General features: G+C 38.8%; 1 protein-coding gene across 1 annotated transcript in view; it reads left to right on the top strand.

Annotated features, from left to right (window-relative positions):
* Pappa (pappalysin 1) overlaps positions 1-21,483 on the top strand; it is a 234,970-nt gene that overhangs the window by 80,147 nt on the left and 133,340 nt on the right. The window lies entirely within an intron of this gene.

The raw sequence follows: 21,483 nt of genomic DNA, 5'->3' as shown, positions 1-21,483 counted from the left end.
TGATAGAAAGAGTGATTCCTCTGCCACTCTACATCAAAAAGCACCGCTGTTAGGTCAAAATCCTAATGTACCACTTGTTCTGTTTTATTTGGTTTTTCCATTTTACAATGAAACATTTCTTTATAGACCCTTATATGTGACAAGTGTCAGACTCAGGTACTGATTAATGTTCCTGTTTGCCTGGTTTTTAAAGGTATTTATTTTTATTTTATGTGTATGTTTTGCTGTATGAACATATGCGTACCACATGTGTGCCCACAGAGGTCAGAGAAAAGCACTGGGTCTCTCAGAAACAAAAGAAGGTTGAGAGCTACCGTACGGGTGAAGGGGAATGAATGGCACTCAGGTACACTCAAAGGCCAGTAAGCACCCTTAACCACTGAGTCATCTCTCCAGCCCCTCCTATTTGCCTTTCTTGATAATCAACAAATAAAATTGTTGGAGATTAATGCTGGGTTGGACTGGGCTTTCTCAACTGACTATATCCTGACTCACTGAGGAAGAGAAGGAAAACAGAGTGCCTCAAGTCCACGCACAACTTCCACAACTTTCATCTCTCGGTAGTGTGACTATGGAACCGTACCACAAATGGTACACGTGTGTATGTATATGTGTGTGAGAGAGACAGGGAGAGAGATTGCTGCTTTTATTTTTTCCATATTATATAAATTGGCTTTTATACAAATTCTGTATAAAGACTGTTTGGTATGGAAGGGGGGGTCTTTTTTCTTCTGACTCAACCCATTACGTGATTCCCTTTGACCTTAGAATCCATTTTTTTCTCCCGACAAAAATATTTATTCTTTCTGTTATCTGCACTAGAGATAGTTTTCCAAGGTAGACATTGATGGAAAGAGCCCTCTCTGCTTACTCCATGGAAGTTTCTGGTAGACTAATTACTTTTGGCAAGGACAAGAAAGAAATGTGGAATGTTTTCACCTACTTAAGCCAAACACTACATAGTATGAGAATTGACACTATCAGAATTAAAGGGCCAGCAGCAACTTTGCTAATAACTAACTAACTCAATGTGTGACACCAAGGCAGATTATGTCACCTTTTGGGTCTTGGTTTTCAATCCTATAAAATACAAAATGAAGGGCCAGCACATTAACATTTTCTCTGTGGACAAATCTACACAGAGAGAGGTTAGGAAAAGTGAGTTTTATACTTTCTTGCACTAAAAGAATTCAACAGGAGTTGCTTAGGATAATAAGTCCTTACGAGACTCTAACTGGCTTAGAAAACCTCACTGAGATGTGTTACCTGTGACCAGTACCAATCATTTACTGTTCACACTTCTTTAAGTTTCTTCTAAGTGCTTAGAACACAGGTTGTAAAATCACGCTTCGAAATGTTGTATTCAACCTTGAATGGCTAGTTCATAGTCGGGTTCACGTCCCAGATCTAATTCCAAACTCTCTCTCCTAGGCACTCTACCTTATACTCTCATGTCAGAAGGTACAGTCTAAGAGCTTGAAGGATGTGCTGCTTTGTCCAGATTTCTAGATGTAGAACAGGGGATTGCAAGACAGAAGCTGCCAGCCAACAATCAACTCCTGTGGCCTATTGCTGGTATCAAAAAATACATAATTCCTGGTTCTCTATGACCCTGAATGGAAAAAAAAGGAACAGATTATTTTTCAATTTAATTGGCTTTCATACAGCCCTTAGATTTCCCCAAAGTGAAGACTCTATATAAAACTAACTGAAGATAGTAGATAGATAGATAGATAGATAGATAGATAGATAGATAGATAGATAGATGATACATAGATAGATAGATGATACATAGATAGATAGATAGATAGATAGATAGATAGATAGATAGATAGATAGATAGATAGATAGATGATACATAGATAGATGATAGATGATGTGAAGTATTAAATGAGGAATCACTCACTCATTTTGGTATCTGTTTCATCCAACTAACAATTCAGTCAACAAATACTCAAATGTTCACTAGCTGTCTGTTTGATGCTGCACTCTGTGCTTAGAAATGCAGAAGGGGTGTTGCTAATTTCTCAAGGTCTCTGGCTGTATGGGAAGCAATGTTACTGCTGTTGTAGATGTACTTTTGTCTGCGCTGCCAGCTCACAGAAAACCGCACAGAGACTTATTAATTATGAAAATTCAGCCTATAGCTTAGACGTGTCCCACTAACTCTTATAACTTAAATTAACCATTTACATTAATCTATGTTTTGCCTCATGTTTTATCACCTCTCTTCCATCTCGCACCCCTTGTTTCCTCTCTGTGTCCTCTGGTGTCTCTCTCACGCACCGTGATTCATCCCTTCTTTCTCTCTGCTCAGAAGTCTTGCCTAACCTTTCTGCCTGGCTATTGGCCAGAATATAGCTCATTATTAAACCAATCAAAAGGCGTCTTGATGAAGACACATTTTCACAGTATACAAAAACTCTGTTCCACAACATTCTGTAAATGATGTTTTGATGACACCAAAAGATTAAAAAATTGATATATAAACTCACAACTGCAATATGAGTTCTTCAAATATTGCATTACTTTTTCTTCTGTCTGTTTGCTGATGTGTTCTGAGCACCCAGAACCATTCCAACCACAAAGTAGGCACTCAGTAAATATTTTTTAGTGGATCTGGAATGGAGGAATGGAAGGAAGTTAACATTCAAGGAGAATCAAAGAACCTTAAGCTTACTACGTGTTTATTAAGCACTTGTCAAACACTTACTAAGAGGTTCACGTAGATAACCTCCATGACCTTAGTAGTTACAGCATCCCCTCCCTCCCAGGTTATAGATAATGACCTGAAACACCAAGGCAGGACAGATGACAGAGTCCACACAGCTATCAAGTGACAGATCTGGGGCGTATTAAGTGGGTGACTCTGTTGAGTGTTAACTGCCATTCTCTTGGTTAGTCCTTCTCTCTTCACATTCTTTTCAAATGCAGGAACATAAAGATCTTTACACATCTTTGTCTCCCAAGTCAATTCTTTGTATATCTCGTTGTATGCATTTATAATTCTCTAATATTTAGATTGGCATTCTTCCAACTCTATATATGCCCATTTTTCCTTATCTTCCTGACATTCTTAGCATAACTCTAAGAAATTTCATTCATAAGATATATTGTAACTCTGACTCCAGAATTCTACAGATCAGACTCCAAACTCTTCCTTTGGACTCCAAATGCTCAGGACCCATGTTCATCAGTGTGAAGCCTTTTGTCTACTCATCAGTTATTTTTTCAGTAAATACTTTGATGGTTTTTACTGAAGTCCAGGTATTTTCCAGTTGCTAGAAATACAATAATGAATAGAGCAGGAAAAAAGACCTTGCTTTCATTGATTACTAAAACAAAGTTTAAAAAAGACAAAAATAAACACATATTCATATGACATGTAAAAACAGACATGTGATGCCAACTTAAGCCAACATTTAGCCTAACTCAGGGTCAGTTGAAGGCCCAGGTGGCTCCTACAGGCTGTTAAGTGGTTTTTCAGCTGAATCATGACTTTCAGGGTTTTTTTTTTCTGAAGCCCCATTTATTTGTAGATCTTTCTCTTTATCCCCTAATCATCCATTCACCCATTCTTTGTTGTGATATTTATTCTTTTTCTTTTTATTTATTTTTTCAAACAAACTTTTCTCATTTTACATACCAACCACAGTTTCCACTCCCTACCCTCTTCCTGCTCTGCCTTCCTTACCCCCACCCCACCCCCATCCACTCCTCAGAGAGGGTAAGGCTTCTCATGAAGAGTCAACAAAGTCTGACACAACACTTTGAGACAGGACCATGGCCCTTCCCACTATATCTAGGCTGAGTAAGGTATCCCTCCAAAGAGAAATGGCTCAAAAATGCAGTTCAAGCACTAGGGATAAGTCCTGATCCCACTGACAGTGGCCCCACAGACTTCCCCAGCCACACAACTGTTACTCACATTCAGAGGGCCTAGTTGGTCCTATGAGGGTTCCCAATGTCAGTCTGACGTCAGTGAGCTCCCACTAGCTCTGCTCAACTGTTTCTTTAGATATCCCTATAATGGTCTTGACCCCTTTGCTCATATTATCACTCCTCCCTCTCTTTGACTGGACTGGAGGATCTCAGCCCAGTGCTTAGCTGTGGATCTCTGCATCTTCTTGCATCAGTTCCTGGATGAAGATTCTTATGATGACAATTAAGGTGGTTATCAGTCTTAGTATAGGCACCCTCTCCATTATTGCTTAATGTCATAGATGGGGGCATCCTTGTGGATTCCTGGGTACTCTAAGATATAGTCTTAAACCAATCAGATTGGTTAAGATCAAAAACAGTGATGATAGCTTATGCTGAAGAGGACACAGAGTAAGGGGAACACTCCTCCATTGTTGGTGAGAATGCAAATTTATACAGCCACTTTGGAAATAAGTGTGACAGTTTCTCACAAAACTGGGAATGTATCTACCCCAAGACTCAGCAATACATCTCTTGGGCATATACCCAAAGAATGTATACTCATACCACAAGGACAATTGCTAAACTATGTTCATAGCAGCATCATTCGTAATAGCCAGAACCTGAAAGCAACCTATATACCCCATAACTCAAGAATGGGTAAAGAGAATGAGGAACAATTACACAATGGAATACTACTTACTCAGAGGTAAAAAACAGTGAAATCCTAAAATTTGCAAGCAAGTGGATGGAACTAGAAACCATCCCAAGTGAGGTAACCTAGACCCAGAAAGACAAACAAGGTGTGTACTCACTCACAAGTTATTATTAGATCTAAAACGAAAGATAACTAGTCTCTACTTATTCATTTTTCATTCATTCATTCATTCACTAAATAGTCAAAATCCAGCATAATCATTTTCCGATGTCTCAGTGAACATATTGTGCAGTGTCTGCTCTGTGCCGTGCAGTATGTTTAGACTAGATATAGCTGTGATCACTCCATTACCCCAGTTTTAAAAGGGCACAGAGAGGAGCTGGGGACACAGTTGTGCTTGAAAAGCACCATGAGGAGCAAAGAAGGATTATAGGAAAGCCCAGAAGTGGTGCTAGCCTGGTTTGAGAGAAAAGGAAGGTCTTCTGGACTTAAATCTACATATAACTAAAATACATGCAAACTTTGATCACTGAAGTTTTTCAAGGCTTGTATGTTCGAAACCATTTTACATCCAGTGAGCAGTGATGAATGAGTAAAAATATGAATGAAAAAATGAATTCATTTGTGAATGAATGAATGAACACTTTCAGGAAGTTCATGGGTGTACACGCTTAATAACAGACCTAATGTGAAGCCTTGAAGTAGAAACAATTGCATTCTCACTTATCTATCTAATGCATAAGCCTATTTTTTATTATTAATTTTTAAATTATTACACAAAGAATTGGTTTGTTGTGACAGTTTAATATTTATATAGTATTATAATTTTCTCATATTCACCCTATTACCCACTCTTGCTTTCCCAAATGATACTATACCTACTTCTCTCTCCATAACAAGTCGTACAAGCATATATTTAAATATAGATTCCAAATATGAAAGAAAGCCCTTGGTACTTGTCCTTCTGCTTCTCTCCATTGCTCTCTTTTCCAGCAACTATCTTCTTCTTTCAACATCTCTTTCTTATGCCCCTCAAATAGCTTTCCTTCAACTTCCACGTCTGTCTGTCTGTCTGTCTGTCTGTCTGTCTGTCTGTCTTCCTTTCTCTCTGTTTTGTTTTGTTTTTTCAGAGGAGGAATTCTAGTGTGTTCTGAATCTGGGTTGCCTTGGTCGATGTGATTTTTCAAGTTCTGTTCATTTTCCTACAGTTGATATCACTTTGCTCTTTATTTAAACTGTCATCTAATGTATCATAAAACAACTAGATTCGGGTTACTTAGTCAGACCCTATAAATATTAGAGGCTACGTTGTTTCACCTATATTTTTTATTACATATAAGCAAGCAAATAACAGAATCTGTATTTTTCTATGTTCTTTCTTCAGTGAATCTGCTACAGTGTGTGTCCTTTTGAATTTCTGTGTAAGCACAAGCATGCAAGTATTTCTCTAGGGTCACTATTGATAAACGGACTTGCTAGACCATAAACTAGGGACTTTTTCCATTTTAGTAGACATTCCCTAAAGCAATCTGAGAAGGCAAACCATAGTGCACCCTCCTTTGTAATTCCACAGCCAGTGTTTACTCTTTTATTCATTGAAAGTCGTTTGTCTTTGCTCACTTCGTGCATTCAACGTGACTTTTCAATGACATGTCATTCTTGAATGAACATCTTTTCAAATATTTCCTAGATAGTCTCAAATCTCATTCTGAGATTTAATATCTTAAAGATAACACTTATCTTTCATCTCTTCAGATCTCCATCATCCCTTCTATTAAACAGGAGTTCTAATGCCAATCCTCCTTCATTTCCATTATAAGTTGGGATAAAGGTAAAACAGGAAGTCAAGAGGAAACGTGTATTCATGAAGTGGTTACTCTGAGTCATCCTTTATGAATTGGTATATTTATCAAACACTTCTTTACTGCACTCCCTTTGCTGGGAACCAGGCCATGTTCTGAAGATAAAATAGATAGCAAGAGCCAATCTTCTTGCTGTCCTCAGTAGAACCTAAATTTAGTCAGTGTGGTAATCGCCCTGACATGTACTTATGAACTGCTGCATTTCTTGCTATCAACACTGACATTATTACAATGTAGTAAACACCTCACAGACACCTAGTACTTTTTGTAAGTTTACCAATAAAGTCCTAGGTCATCTAATTTTTTAGATGAGGAATTAAAAACTCAGAGAGACAGTCATTAATTTAAGCTCTAGAACTAACAGACCTCAAGACGCAGCTTTTATCTATTTGCCTTCCCCCTCCCAAGAGCTGCACCTGCCTGGCAAAGCTACAGAACATAAGGTACTGGGTTTCTGAAAAAAATACAAAGTAGTATCTTGATGGATGGAGAAAGTGGATAAAAATAGTTTACTCTTAATTCCAAAAGTAACATAATAAAAAAAAAGAGAGTGGAGGGGGACAGGAAGAATCACCTTTTCAAAAAAACATTAAGTAAATGAAGAGGAGGAGGATTAAGGAGGCATAGACATTGTCAGACCAACAAGGTTTCCAGTAATCCATTGCTGAAATGCAGGATTTGGGCTGGCCCTCTTCCTGCACACGGCCTTCTCCCACATTTGCCCTACAGGATTCTGACCATACTTGCAAGTGGCACAGAGTACGAGGGTTGAGAGGTCTCTCCCCAATCCCAGAATTAGTACCATTGTTCTTAGCTCAAACTAAGCATTGTGAGTAGTGTTTTACTCTGTATCTGGAAGCTGGGTCTCATCCAGGTATGACTTCTGCTTACTAGTCCTCGGCCAAATACCCCTCAGAATGAAAAATGACTTCTAGGAATATCGGAATAAGCAAAGGGGCTCAGTAAAATTGATGAATCTTCAGGATTAGAAGTTAGAAATACTGAATGTGTCTTACCACCCTCATGATTGTGACAACACAAAGGGACCCTGTCTGATGATGAATCCCTAATCTGAATTTTTGAGTCAGTCAGCTGCAGTACTAGGCTCTAACAAAAGTGTTTCTTCACAAACATTCTTCTACAAGTTGGGAAACAGACCAACAAAAAGTGTTGGGGCACAAAGCTTTCAGATCTGACTACTGGGTTGGCGAGATGGATCAGCAGGGAAGGATGCCTATCAAAAAGCCTGACTGACTAGAGTTCAATTTCTGAAAAACACATGGTAGAAGAGAACCAACTCCCACAAGTTACCTCTGACCTCCACACATATGCAGTGGCACTGGAGTACCACATAGAGGCACACAAAGAAATAATCTAAAAATATAAAGAAATGACTGCAACATGCCTGCCTTTGTGACGGCAGCACAGTCCCAAATCTTACAGTCTTATGGGAGAACTAAAGTAAACTCAATGTAAGTACCCAAAATTAAGGTTACAATCTGAGGAATCTTTATGTGGGAGGTCACAATAGAATAGCCCACCCTTACATGGGTAATATTTGGAGCAAGAGACTAGACAGATAAACAGAGGTAAGATTATGAAGCGCTAAAAGGTTCATGTTAAAGAGTTTGGATTTATTCACTGCAAATAGAGGGACTCAACACAATATGTCAGTTGAGTTGTTCCACGGCATTGCTCTTGGTGAATGAAAGATGAAGAAAGCATGGCAGAGTCATTTAAAGACCAAGCAAAGGAACAAATCACTGAAATATATATTGAAGGTATGGACAACTAGACTTTCAGACTAACACCAAGTTATGTGGAGACTGGTGAGTGACTTTTGAATATCGGGATTAACTGCAGAATGAACAATGTCTCATTTTCTGAAACAAAGGAAGAATATATTTTAATTTAGCTTGTTATGAGGGAGCTAAACAGATTAACACTTGCTCTTTAGTCTATCATGTTAGAGATATCTAAGAATCATGTACAGAGAGACGTTCGGCTCAGAGGGCTGTGAAATATACAGGCCCTATTCATTCATAACCAGAACTGAAACCACAGACGCCATTTCTACTCACATTATGCTGAGTTTCTCTTTTAAACAGCTCCTACCCATAGCCACAGAGTTTCTGTTTCATACAATCTTATTTACCCTATGTAATTTTTAGTGAATCATTACAGACAAAATAATCTTCTTACTTCTAATAACATTTCTACCTTTTAGAGATTGCCTATATTAAACTCTTCTCTGTATAACGCAATCCTGGTGACCCCACAAGATAAATGGTTTCCTCATTTTGAAAAGATACTCAGAGAAGGTATACAACTGGCTCTTGTGTGTTCCATAGGCGAAAGATGGCTTTGCTGACTGAATGTTAGAACACCATACAATAGGACTGGCGAGATGGATCATCCATGAAAGTCTAGGCTCACAACTAAAATATACATGTAAAAAATATCAAACAATGCACATGTGTTAGTGCATATATATTTAATGGCTAAGTACAAGGTACCATGTTTAGCACTTTCAAATGTTTATTTCATTTAGTCATTTCAGAGAGTTTCTTAAATTCTTATTGTTGTTAACTATGAAGTCAAAGAAAGAAACTACTTAAAGCTAGACTTCACAGTTCATGTCTATACACCCAACACTGAGGAGATATAAGCAGTCTGATCAGGCATTTAAGGCCAGCCTAGGCTGCATAGTGAGTTCAAGGTTAGCTCTGAACACCTGTATAAGACTTCTCCTCCAAAACATAAAATAAATTTATTCATAGAATTTTGAGATAATATTTTAAAACTCTGTTCACCTGACTCTCACAGTAGCATGTAGTATTGTAGAACTGTAGTAACAACTGTATTGGTTCTCCTCAGGTGTGGTTGCCGATTAGACAGTCAAGTTCAGTTGGTATTCAGCATTATAGTAGAATAGTTACTGTTCTAGGGAGATGGATGATGGGTCTCAGTACACCAGCGGTGACTCGTGACTACACCAGTGCCAGCCCCTGTTGTGTTGGGGGAGCCTGTGGAATAAAGAGGCATGTCTGTATGCTTAGTTATGCAGATTTCCATAGATTTCAACAGGTCAGTAGCCCCACAGCACATTAATAGCTGCAATGAGAAAGGAAAAAGCGACTCTGTAGTTTTATAGAGACCATCAGTTCAAACCCTACTAGGAGTTCCTCTTCTAAAGATGCTCATGCATCTTGACTCTTCCTTGTCAAGTCTCCCACTTGTTAGAATGTTGTATTCAGTGTTTTGCTGACTTCAGATTAAAAAAAAAACAAAAATGAAGCCTTCTTTTTAATTGCATATCTCAAGCCTGACTTTCTTAAAGGAGCTCCTTGGTAAGAAATGAATTCATGAAATCAGGTGACAATGGATCTCACAGAGTTACATATTTCTCTGTGATTTTCCATCCACCCTGAGGGTAGATAGGATGAACTTGACTTGGTTATGCTGCTCAAATTCTTGATTTTTTAAAAAAACAAATAGATGAAGAGGAAAGAAAAGGAAAATGACAGCTGCCAGACCAATTACAGATGTGGAAAAGGAGGAATTTAATCTCACACTGGGCACTAGCAAAAGAAGTAGACAAAATTTGTTCAGCCTACCCTTGGAGACACTGAGAACCATGAAGGCAGGTCGAGATGGCTTTTGTTGTGACTGTTGGGACAGGAACTTCACACATCACTTTTGAGGTGCTGAATTTGGAATCATGAAATTTACCTCACAAAGCAGCCTGCAATGTGCTCCGGCGCTCCTCACTGTGGAGCCTCAGCTCCGTCCTCGGAACAGAACGGCTGGGACTCTGTGTCTTGCAAGAACATGATGCCGTATTGAGAACTGCAGAGACGTAAATGTCCATGACTCTTCCTCTTCTTTGATTTTCTTTAGATTTTCTCTTGGCCAGTCCCACACTGGAGTGTGTGTGTGAGGCAGGGACTGGAATGTTCTCACACACACAGCCTCCAAAAGAATGCAATTGCTGTGATTCAATGTTAGATTGGGGGAAACAAGAGAAAGAAAGAAAAAGAAAACATCAAGTGCATTGTAGTCAGAGTGAGATAAAGAGGGGCACAACATTTGCTAGCCTGGGATTGGTGCCCTGGATTCCAGTAGCAGCATTCTAGTACTGCTTTTTTTATGTATCTGTGGAGCTGGATCTCCATCTGTGCACTCCAGCCCCCCCTACTATAACTGAAGAACAGGTAGATAGCTCTGAAGATCATGCCTGGGTCCAGCAGTCTCTTGAAGCTTGCCTTGAGCTTAGTGGCATTGAGTAAGCTAATCTAACTGGGAGAATGAAGGAAGCAATTGAATTTCAGCAAGTCTTTCTAAAGAAAATTCTAAGCACAATGGAACTTTCAGGAAACCTAGAATCATAACTTCTCTCAAGGCTTTAAATGTCACACAATAGTAGTGCATTTTAGGTATATTCCAGGACAGACTACAAAGCTACAGAGAAACCCTGTCTCAAGAAATAAAAACAAAAAGCAAAACAAACAAAGAATGCATGTTCTGTAGTGTATCCAAAGAACCATGAGATCCATCACTAATCCTGTATTTGGTGTATCTTCGTACCTGCTAAAGGGTTCTCCTCCCATAACCTCAGTGCCCTTCCCCCGAAAGTGAGGGGATTGGGTACCAGGTGTGACTCAGTCTTCTACTCTTTCAGGAGGCATTTATGTACCACTGTCTATCAGGCGCTGAAGACTAGCCTTCTAGGAGTTTAGCTTCACTAATGTGAAAGGAGCCAATAAACAAGAGATTGCAAAACAAAGTAAAGTGTTATGTTAAAGGGTTCTTCACTCTATTCCAAGAGTTAAAGAGAAGCCCCTGTAATAGACTGCATTACTATTATTATTATTATTATTATTATTATTACTATTATTATTATTGAAGGGTCATACAGTTTAATCAGAGAATGGAGGTGAACTGCCTCCTTATGGTGATGAGGGAAGAAACAGAAAGGGGAAAGTTTGAACAGAGATGCCATAGAGGTTGAAAGGGAGTCGTTCATAATGATCCTAGACTGCTTTGCTGAAGAATCTAGACTTCATCCTGGGGACTTGGAATTACTGGGAATGGTGCTTTGGATAGCATGAAACATTGATCACATTTTGTCATAGCACATCTGTTAAGCTATATGTGCATAGTTTGTAGCGGCAGGACAGGCGGCATCAAGTGCAAATAGTAATGAAGGGAAGAGCGGTGTGGAGCTAAAGTAACACTCTGTGGCTGGTTGTAGTCAAGGAGGCTGAGGTGGAAGGTGAGAACTAGATGAGGTTAAACAAATACAGCCTCACAACCATGTAGAAGGGAGATGCGGATGTTTGGGTTTGGGAATCCATCCTACTGGTACCCTGACTAGGAATGAATATAGATACAAAGGTAAGCTTGGAGTGAGGTTAGCGGAGGAGTTACAAAATGACGTCCAGTTGCTGGCCCATGAATCAGTCAGGGACCAGCTGTAGGTCACGTTGAACTGCAACATTTCTCTCCTCTAGGAATGCAGGCAGAAATGAGGTATACAGTAAATAGTTGTGCATATGCATACACACGTATGTATGCATGATCTCCCTTCTCTGCTGTCTCTATTCTGTGTGTGTGTGTGTGTGTGTGTGTGTGTGTATCTCTGTGTTTGTGTGTGTGCGCGCGTGCGCGCCCGCGTGCGTATGTGCATGCATGCTGGGACTGAACAGACTGGACCTGTGAGACCACCAGTTTTCATCACCCACTGATTCTCAAAGTGGAGTCCAATATTCTGAAAAGGTCCCCTGGGGGGCAGTAGGGTTAATCTTCCATAGCACTAATGCCTCTAATGTTACAGGGCTCTGGCTTTGTTTGCTACCCAGGATTAATCATTCACTCATGGGCTTTAATACAAGCCAGACTCTACCTCATGCAAAGCAGTGCCCTCCACTTCCATCCTGATGGCGGTTTTCACATTCCTGCCCTCAGAGTGCAAAGCAGTTTGCCTTTTCTTTTGCCCGAGCTTCAGTGGTCTCTGGAGAAAAAGGTTGGTAACCCCCATACAAACATGTTTATCAGAAACGCCAGGAAGTAGCTGTACAGAAGAGCTTCTCATTTTTTCCTGTTTGTGATTGTGTGTGTTGGTACACCAGACTCTGCCATCAGCTGACTGTGTGACTTGGGGTTACTACTCATCCACCATGAGATCATTTGTAGGGGATGGAGTTTGACTGAGATCTTTGAGTTTTATGTAAATTGCCTGAGCTAAGCTCTTTAGATAAAAAATCAAGCACCAAATTTTTAAATCAGACTGTTTGAGATGCTTGAATCTATCTGGAAAATAGGCTACAAACTCTGAGAGTTAGAAGGAGCGCTGAAAATCATCTAGACACCATCCACAACTTACAAAAGAGTGACTGGACCCAGAAAGGCAAGGTAACTTTGTTAAAGTCACGCAGCCATTTGGTGACTGATTGGAGCATAGAACTCAGGGATCCTGACCTGCCACCCAGGTGTTTCTTTCCCTACATAGTAAGAGTGCTGGAGTCTGGCTAGACCTTGGGATTCCAAACAGAACGCAGCTCACCCTGACACCGGGGTAGCTTTCTGTGTTTGCTCAAACTGAAATCATAGAAAGCTGATGCAGTAACCTCATTGCAGCTGGGTTAGGTGAAGGGGTACATAGGAAATAAGTAAGCATATTTGGTCAAGTTCAGGGTCCATGTGAACCTCCAGAAGTCCTCATTGCAAAACAAACTCAACCTTGGAGGTTCAGGCCCCCACCTCACCCCAACAGAAATGTAACTTCCTGCTTCTAAGAACCAGGACTTACAAAGTGGCTCAGCAGAGTCTGCAGACATCAAATGGTTCTTACAAAATAGCGTTCGGATGAGTTAAGTGTAAATGAATCAGAAACATAAGGATTACATTTTCCCCAAGCACACATGGGTTTCAAAATTGAGGGGAAATGTAGCCTGCTAAGAGCACGCGGGTTTTCACCGAACCCAAAGTGTCCATGGGGATGTTGGGGGCAGAGAAGAAAGGAAAGCCCAGCCCCCAAATGGTTTTAGATGTGGTGCCAAATTCAAAAATGCTGTTGGGCTCGCCCTCTGCCAGTAATAAAATTGCTGGCCACCCAGAAAGGCTGCAGGAGGAGAAAGGAGATTGCTTTCCCCACCGGCTTCCAGCCCTCAGTAACTCCTCTGTGCCGCTCCATCACCAGCTGTCACTGGGTCGCTGTGCTGTACTGGCTGGCCCCAACTTGGCCTCGATTTTCACACCATACTGCATGCCTTGTTTACATCCAACTATATCTGGTGTTTGGGCTCCCAGAGTCCTTGGCTATCAAGTAGCTTGTCACAAGCCTCTGCTCTATAATCAAGTGACCTGTCCATCACCAGCAAATGACTGGGGGGAGATTGTCACATACCTTCTTTGGTTGCCATCAGAGAAAAAAAAGTGAAGGACCCTTGGGAATGCTTTCCTCTCTTTCACTTTAATGCTATCCAGGTGTGGAGTTTCCCCCAGAGTGGTAAATATACTCCATTCAGATCTCAGCATGACACAAATAACCCGGAAAAATCACAGGATGCCTGTCACCTTATGACAGGATCTTAAGCTCGGGGTCTTTTATAATTTCCACATTTTCTCTCCTTTCTTTTCCTCATGTTTTATTTCATTGCACCAAGAAAGTAAGAAAATTATTTCAATTGGTGGTAAAAGATAATTAAAACAAAATAACAAAGGCCTTGGCTGCAAACTGTTAGTTTTATTAAATTTGCTACTGGGCTTTAAATTGGTACCAGGGCAAAGCTTTGGACAATTATATCAAAGACTGCTGGAATTAATCAGTTGTGTGTATATATTTGTTTGCTCTTTTCTGGGTCTTACATGAACTAAGAACAGCTTTGTCAATAGGAATAAAGTGAGTTTTGTCTTACCTGTATGAGCGATTCTACCCTGGTTCCAATGGGACATCATCCAAATGCTCAATAGAGTCACAGCTCGGGACATCTCTTTCTTCATTTGTTGAATTCAGGGTATGCACTGGAGGCTACAGTGATCACCAGGAAGAACAGGGTGGTAGCTATTGCAAAACAATCGTTGTTAGCAACAAGACCTCAGTAAAGAGTAAGGAGAGACTTGTGTAAAAAGACTGGTGTCTTCCATGTACCTGGACTGAGAGAAGAAAAGATGGATGGAGGGAGGGAGACCCTAGAGCAGTACAAAGGAGAGATGCTGAGCTTATGTCTCAACTATTAGACGAAATCTGTGTTTTGAGTTTGATAACTGTAGTTGGGAAGAAACTTGGGCAAACACTACACCCAGCCGTGTTTTACTATAATGGAAACCACTGCCCATGACTGACGAATCCCTCATTGACTGTACACTCTGACTTGACCATTGTAGTAAAGGCTTCCTCATCCTGTGGCTAATCTGATAGCTCAGTCTAAATGTACTGTTCTTTATCTTAAAAGATTTCCCTGGGCTTTGCTGTAGGTCATTCCTGCTGCTCAGAATATCATAGTCCTTATTGACGTCTTCTATTCTGTCTCAATGTACTGTTTCAAACCATTTGTTTGGTAGACACTTGTGGACAGCTGCTAGAAACTAAGATCTAACTACAGTGGTCAGTGTGTCCTCTAACTTCAGCAAGTAAACAGACATTCAATATGATATATAGAAAGTGGTTGCTTAAAAAAAAAAAAGAGTACAAGAAACTAAAGATTTATACCAGGAAACCAACTTAATCCTGGTGTCGAAAAGAAGTCTATCTAACCCTCTCCATGTTCATGTGCATGGCTGAGTCCTGCTCTGGGTTAACCATTTTCCAGCTGTACAGTGTAGTTCAATGACTTTCAACTTAGCTTATCTCCAGCTTTGCTCTGTGAACTATTTGAAGTCAATGACAGCATCTCACTTAGTGTTATTCATCAGTCCTAAACTCCATGTTTTTTAATTGAATGAAAACAAACTGAATAGAAAGACTTATTTGTCCAATATCATAGCAGTGTTAATGACAGAATCTTGGGCACTTTTTTTTTTTTGCCAGTTCATCCAGTACTGGCTTGTTGGACTGCTTTTAAGATATTCCTCACAATGAGGGTACTTTACACCAAATCTTTGACAAACAACCAATAAAAAAAAAAAAAAAAAAAAAAAAAAAAAAAAAAAAAAAACGCCTCACCAATAAAAAATAAGATAAAGGACTTCCCAACCGGAAATAGAAATGGAACTTTCCTTTAACAATTCACATGAGGCTCACACTGAAATTAAAAACACTGTATGACAGTCACTCATGAAAACCCCGAGTGTACCTTTATTGTCTGAGTGTCAAGAAAGACTTTCTTTGGATAGACGACTCATGTCTTCAAGGTCATTCCATGAGGTATGGTATGCTATTCCAAATTTTAGCTCTCTTAAAATGCAGTAGGATATGACAATATCTTCTACTCAGTAGGGAACATTTGCTTTCTCCCCAAGCCAGATGTCTATTCTGTTACGAAAGGCAAATATCATTAAGTCATTGCTAGAAAAGCCAAGTCTCTTGTTCTTTTGACTTAAACTCTAACCTTTCTGCAGTCAGGTGAGCAGAGTGCACTTCTTTGTGAGAACTCACCCAGGATGCTCCCCTTATGATCCCAGGTGATAGAAATCTTCTTTATGCAGCCTCTAGACTTTTTATATAGCACTAAATATGACCATTTTAATGCTAACCCTTCTGTTAATCTGTGTTGCAGATCTCTAAAGCACTGGACAGTCATAAAGCAGAGCATGAACAGTCTTTAAATGTTGTAATGTTCTGAACTTTATTGTCCACTAATGCATGGCTTACTTATGTATGTTTTCCTAAGAAGTCAGCTAGAACATGTGAACAAATTTAAGGAGGCTATAACCCCAAATCAACTGTTTAATTCAGATATTTCTTTTGAATTTCTCTCTCCTTAGTTCTTAGCTACCCCTAGCCTCAGTGGAAAATTACAAAGTTCATTAAGATACAATGGTAAACTAAAAAATTTTTAACTACACAATAGTAATTGTTCTTTTAAATGTGTTCTTTTTAATATGATAAACTATGTGTTTCTACATTTACAAATATATATACATATATATACATATATATTTAAAATTTCCCCATGTATTAGACAACAGAACATATCTCAGCAAACAATAAGGTACTGGTATCTTATAGAAGATGATATTTTTAAAAGTTTATTTTTATCATGTGATTTCTGTTAGACCACATACAAAGAATCAAATAAATAAATAAAAAGATTATAAAACTTTCAATTGGTAAAATTTATAACTAAACAGCAATAATTTAATATATGATATTACCAAACAGAACTCTGTAGTGTATCAACATCTGCAAACTCATGGGAAAACACATTATTATAGATAGATTATTACATTATTCTAGCTGGATTATTCTAGAATGAAAGATGAATTTAGTATTACATCATCTGCTATTGGTAATCTAAATTATTAAATTAGTTTATAGTTATCAAATAATTAAAAATTACTAAATTTTGAATTGGAGTTATTTGTTAGATATAGAAATAGTCGAACAAAAACAAATAAACAAACAAATAAACAAAAAAGAGTGCTCATCTTAGCAAGTCTGAAGCCCTGGTTTGATCCCCAGCACCACAAATACATATATTTATACATATTTATATATGATAAGCATCATTTTAAAAACAAAGTGTCAAATCAAATCCAGAATGCCCAGCCTGTCCTTGATTCCATGTGGACAGGAACAGAAATGAAGAGACAGGGCTACCGATGTAGCTTGCTAAAAGAATTGCTTCCTTAGTTGTGCAAGGCCCTGAGTCCAAACAACAAAGCTGACTCTCTTCTTCTGCTGAGACTACAAAGCCAACATGTTATTGGAATTAATGAAATAGTCTTTGAAGGCTTCTAAACAGGTCTTAATTATATCTTAATTTTTATAACCCCCAGAGAATTATAATACATATAGATTTCTGTGTGTAGAGAGACAGAGACACAATAATTATAGCACTGACATCCAAAACATATCTAGTTAGGGGTGTATTCCTAATAAGCAAAATTACCACATTTTTTGTCAAAAAAAAAAAGCCTTAAAATGTTACATGAAAGAATGCTTAAGCTGGAGCACACCTTTAATCCAAGCACTGGGGAAGCAGAAACTTGAGGATCTCTGTGAGTTCAAGGCCAGCCTGGTCTACAGAGTGAGCTCCAGGACAGGCTCCAAAGCTACACAGAGAAATCCTAATGAGCTATGAGATTATTTGTTTTTTAAAAGAGTACTTAAATATATGAAATGTTATGTTATATGAGTTAACGTGAGGATTTAAATCAGAAAGACATCCTTTCTCCCCCAAAACCTCTATGTGTTTGATAAAATAGGAATAAACTTCTACTAGAAATTAAAAAACAAATAATCTTATAGCTCATTAAAAGAGCAAATAATCTTTTGAAAGATAAAACAAAGTATAAAATGGACTTGTAATACAAATCAAGATTTATATGTAGATATGGAGATTAAGGAAGATTGTTACTGACAGTATGATAGCAAAATTAGACTCAAGTGTTAAGAAAAGGGTTCAGTAAGTAATGTGCCTTCTGTGCAAGTGTGGAAGGCTTGAGGTCACACTCCTGACGTCCACAAATAGCCAGGCATGCTAGTGTGCTGAGGAGGCTGAGATGGGGGAACTCTAGGGCCTTGCTGAGTAACCATTCTGGATAAAACAGCACACTCTAGATTCAATGAGAAACTCTTTGTCAAAACTAAGGGGGAGCAGCAAGTGAAGAAGATTATCTGAGGCTGACCCTTGGCCTCTACGGGGGAGGCACATTTGTCATGGGTATTCACATGCACACACACCCACAATAAACAAATAAATGAATACATAAATAAATAAGGCCAATGTAATGGGATAATTCATACGTAAATATGTGTAAAAAACGAACTATTTGCTAATTAAATGTCATTAGAGAGCTAGAGAGATGGTTCAGTGGCTAAGAGCACCTACTTACTGAATTCAACTCCTATCAGCCATGTTGAGCAACTCACAACCACCTTCACCTGCAATGCCTACTTTGGAGTCTGTGGGTACCTGCCCACACACATGCTCACAGATACTCATACCCCAACACAGACACACACATAGGTACATCATTTAAAAGAAAAAAACTGTTTTTAAATTAAAGAAGCTATCGTATGATACTGGAGCACAAATCATGAAAGGAACAAAAATCACTGTCCAATGAAACAGCATAAGCAGAGTACAGAGTAGGGTAAAAACTTTAAAAATGGCATTTTCAACGTCATCACTTAGAAATAGTTCCTATCTGGTGTGTGTCAACACTGCACATCAATGCAGAAAGAGCCTGACTTTGGAAAAGGATGAACAGGCAATCTAGGGGCCTACAAATGTTTGAGGCCAACCATTATATAAAAAGATACTCTGGTTTATTAGCAATGAAGCAACAACAAAATAATACAATAATTAAATATAATTTAATAACTAGCCGATTGGCAAAAAACTAAATATTTGGCAGAACTGAGTGCTGGCAAAGACTGAGGCAAGGGGAAGTCTGTTGGTAGACTTGCTAATTGGTGTAACCTTTGGGGAGAACAATTTGGCAACATGTAATAAGTTTGAAAATGCAAGTACTCTCTGCCTAATAATGCTATTGTTCGGTGTATTTCTTTCAGAAAACTCTTGTTCTGTGTCCACAGGAATGTGAACACCATTGTTTAAAGCAACATTGCTGAAAACAACAAACAAATGTTTTAAATAGCAATGATATTAAAAGACTAAACCTAGGTTCCCATTCTATATAGAATGGCCACTGAAAGTGTGTCTTATGGTTCTGAAAATGATGAACAGAATCTACTTGTACCAGTGGGGATAATCCCAAAACAATGTGAATGTACAAAAAAAGCTACACAAAGATGAATATAATATCAAATCCTCTGCTGGGCAGTGGTGGTGCACGCCTTTAATGCCAATTTTCAGGAAGGCAAAGATAGGCGTATCTCTGTGAGTTCTAGGCCAGCCTGGTCTACAGTGTGAGTTTTAAGACAGCCAGAAATACACAGAGAAACTCTGTCTTGAGAAACCTAAGTAAATAAATAAGTAAATATAAAAATATAAACTCCTCGAGATTTAAGATATGTAAACTAGTGCTTATATACTAAGTAAAAATTGATATAAAGCAAATGAGTATAAAAATAAAATGTAGCCCAATGTAACATTTGACAGAAGAGGAAGTTTTGTACATTTGTTGGTTTCTCCACACTTTTCTGTATAATTGATATGTCTTCTAATTAAGACAGATGTAAGGGTTTCTGTGAAGCTCTGGCACTTTTTCCCAGACCTGAAAAATGATTGTTTCCTTCCTTCCCCATTCTTGGCTCCAAGCTGGTATCTGAAGTGCCTAGGCATTGCCTACTGAATCTTAGCCCTAGGCTGGACCAGGATGTTTGGGATCTTCCTGAGCCAGAAGCAGCCTAGGTGGTCTTGTCATCATATCTTCCAGCTCAGACAGTCTGGGTGGTAGGCCTTGACCTACACCCGTTCTTAGTACAGAATTTTAACAATAGTGGCAACTTCTAACCTGTATAAAAGTCCAAGCCATGAAGACTGAAAAGCACATTCTTCATTAGCTTATAGCTATAGCTTGACGATCCTAGCATTGCCCTTCTCTCCAAATCTACCTTGTAGATGAATAGATGGATGCTCAGGGAAGTATTGGCTTCCCATGGCACCAAGTCAGTGATAGTATTTAAAAGAGAGTGTGTGTCTTCTGATTTCTATATCTTTCCACTTGGACTTCATATGTAAACCTTTCTAGTTTGCAGATTCTGACTTTTGATTTCCTGTCTGTTGTATTTAATACCTGGGACTGTCTGTAACTAAAATAAACACTGTCTTGGGACATGGTTATACAAAACTTGTTCAAGTTTCTGTCCATTGCAAAAGCTATGGGCAGGTAGTTTATTCTATCCTTAATGGGCTAGTTTCTTCACCTGAAAAGGTATAATAATACAATTGCTCAAGGAATATTTGCTCTGATTGAAACTGTAAGTACAAATGCCAGGCAAGGGGGAAACAAGTTGAAACTATAGTTGCAGTCGTTTATTTAGAATATAGCGAATGAAAAGAAACAAAATAAAACTTGAAAACAGAGACCATCTTGCGACACTATGGTACAGAATGCTGTGGTAAGGAGACAGTAGGGTATTGATAAAGAATAATCAAGGGGCTCAGAAGTTTCCCGAAAGAAACAAAGTAGGGCAGTACCATAGTGTAAAAGGGTCTGTCTTCTAGTCCTCCTATCCTGCTTCTGTATTTTTTATTTCACGTTGTCATGGAAGTATGGAACAACAGTAACAAACCCTAATTCAAAACTCAGGCTCCAGGAATTGTAACGGTTTGATTTCCTATAGGTTTCTATAATTTGTAATTGACCCATCATAATATTAGCTATAGATCAATAATTTTAAATATGCATTTGAAAATGAATATCTCAGTGTTTAAACCTAAGGGTGTTTAGACATCTTCTGGGTTTTATATTCTTTTCTTAACTTTTATTCTATATTTATTTGTTTATTTTACATCCTGACTGCAGTTTCCCCTCCCTCCTCTCCCACCTCCCCTCTGTCCCGTCTTAATCCACTCCTCCTCTTCTGTTCAGAAAAAGGCAGGCCTCCCATGATACCAGCAAAACACGGCATTTCAAGGTATAGGACTAAGCACCTCCACTTGTATTAAAGCTGGGCAAAGCAACCCACTATGAAGAATAGAGTCCCAAAGGCCAGTAAAAGAGTCAGAGACAGACCATGCTCCCACTGCTAGGAATCCCACAAAATCCAGCTACTCAACTGTTCTATATATGCAGAGGGACTAAGTTTTTTTTTATATTCTTAATATAATTATGTCAAAATCTATCCAAGTTTCATGTGTGTTTATACTGTGTATTTGAGATATATTTCAATATAAGTTGGCATACACATTTATAAACACACATACTCACAGAGAGAGACAGATTATCAGTTAATAACCCAGTTGG

The sequence above is a fragment of the Myodes glareolus genome, chromosome 3 (assembly GCF_982192425.1).
Source record: "Myodes glareolus chromosome 3, mMyoGla1.1, whole genome shotgun sequence".
NCBI lineage: Eukaryota > Metazoa > Chordata > Mammalia > Rodentia > Cricetidae > Myodes > Myodes glareolus.
The sequence above is the reverse complement of the archived record's forward strand: the minus strand, read 5'-3'. Positions and strand labels throughout refer to the sequence as shown.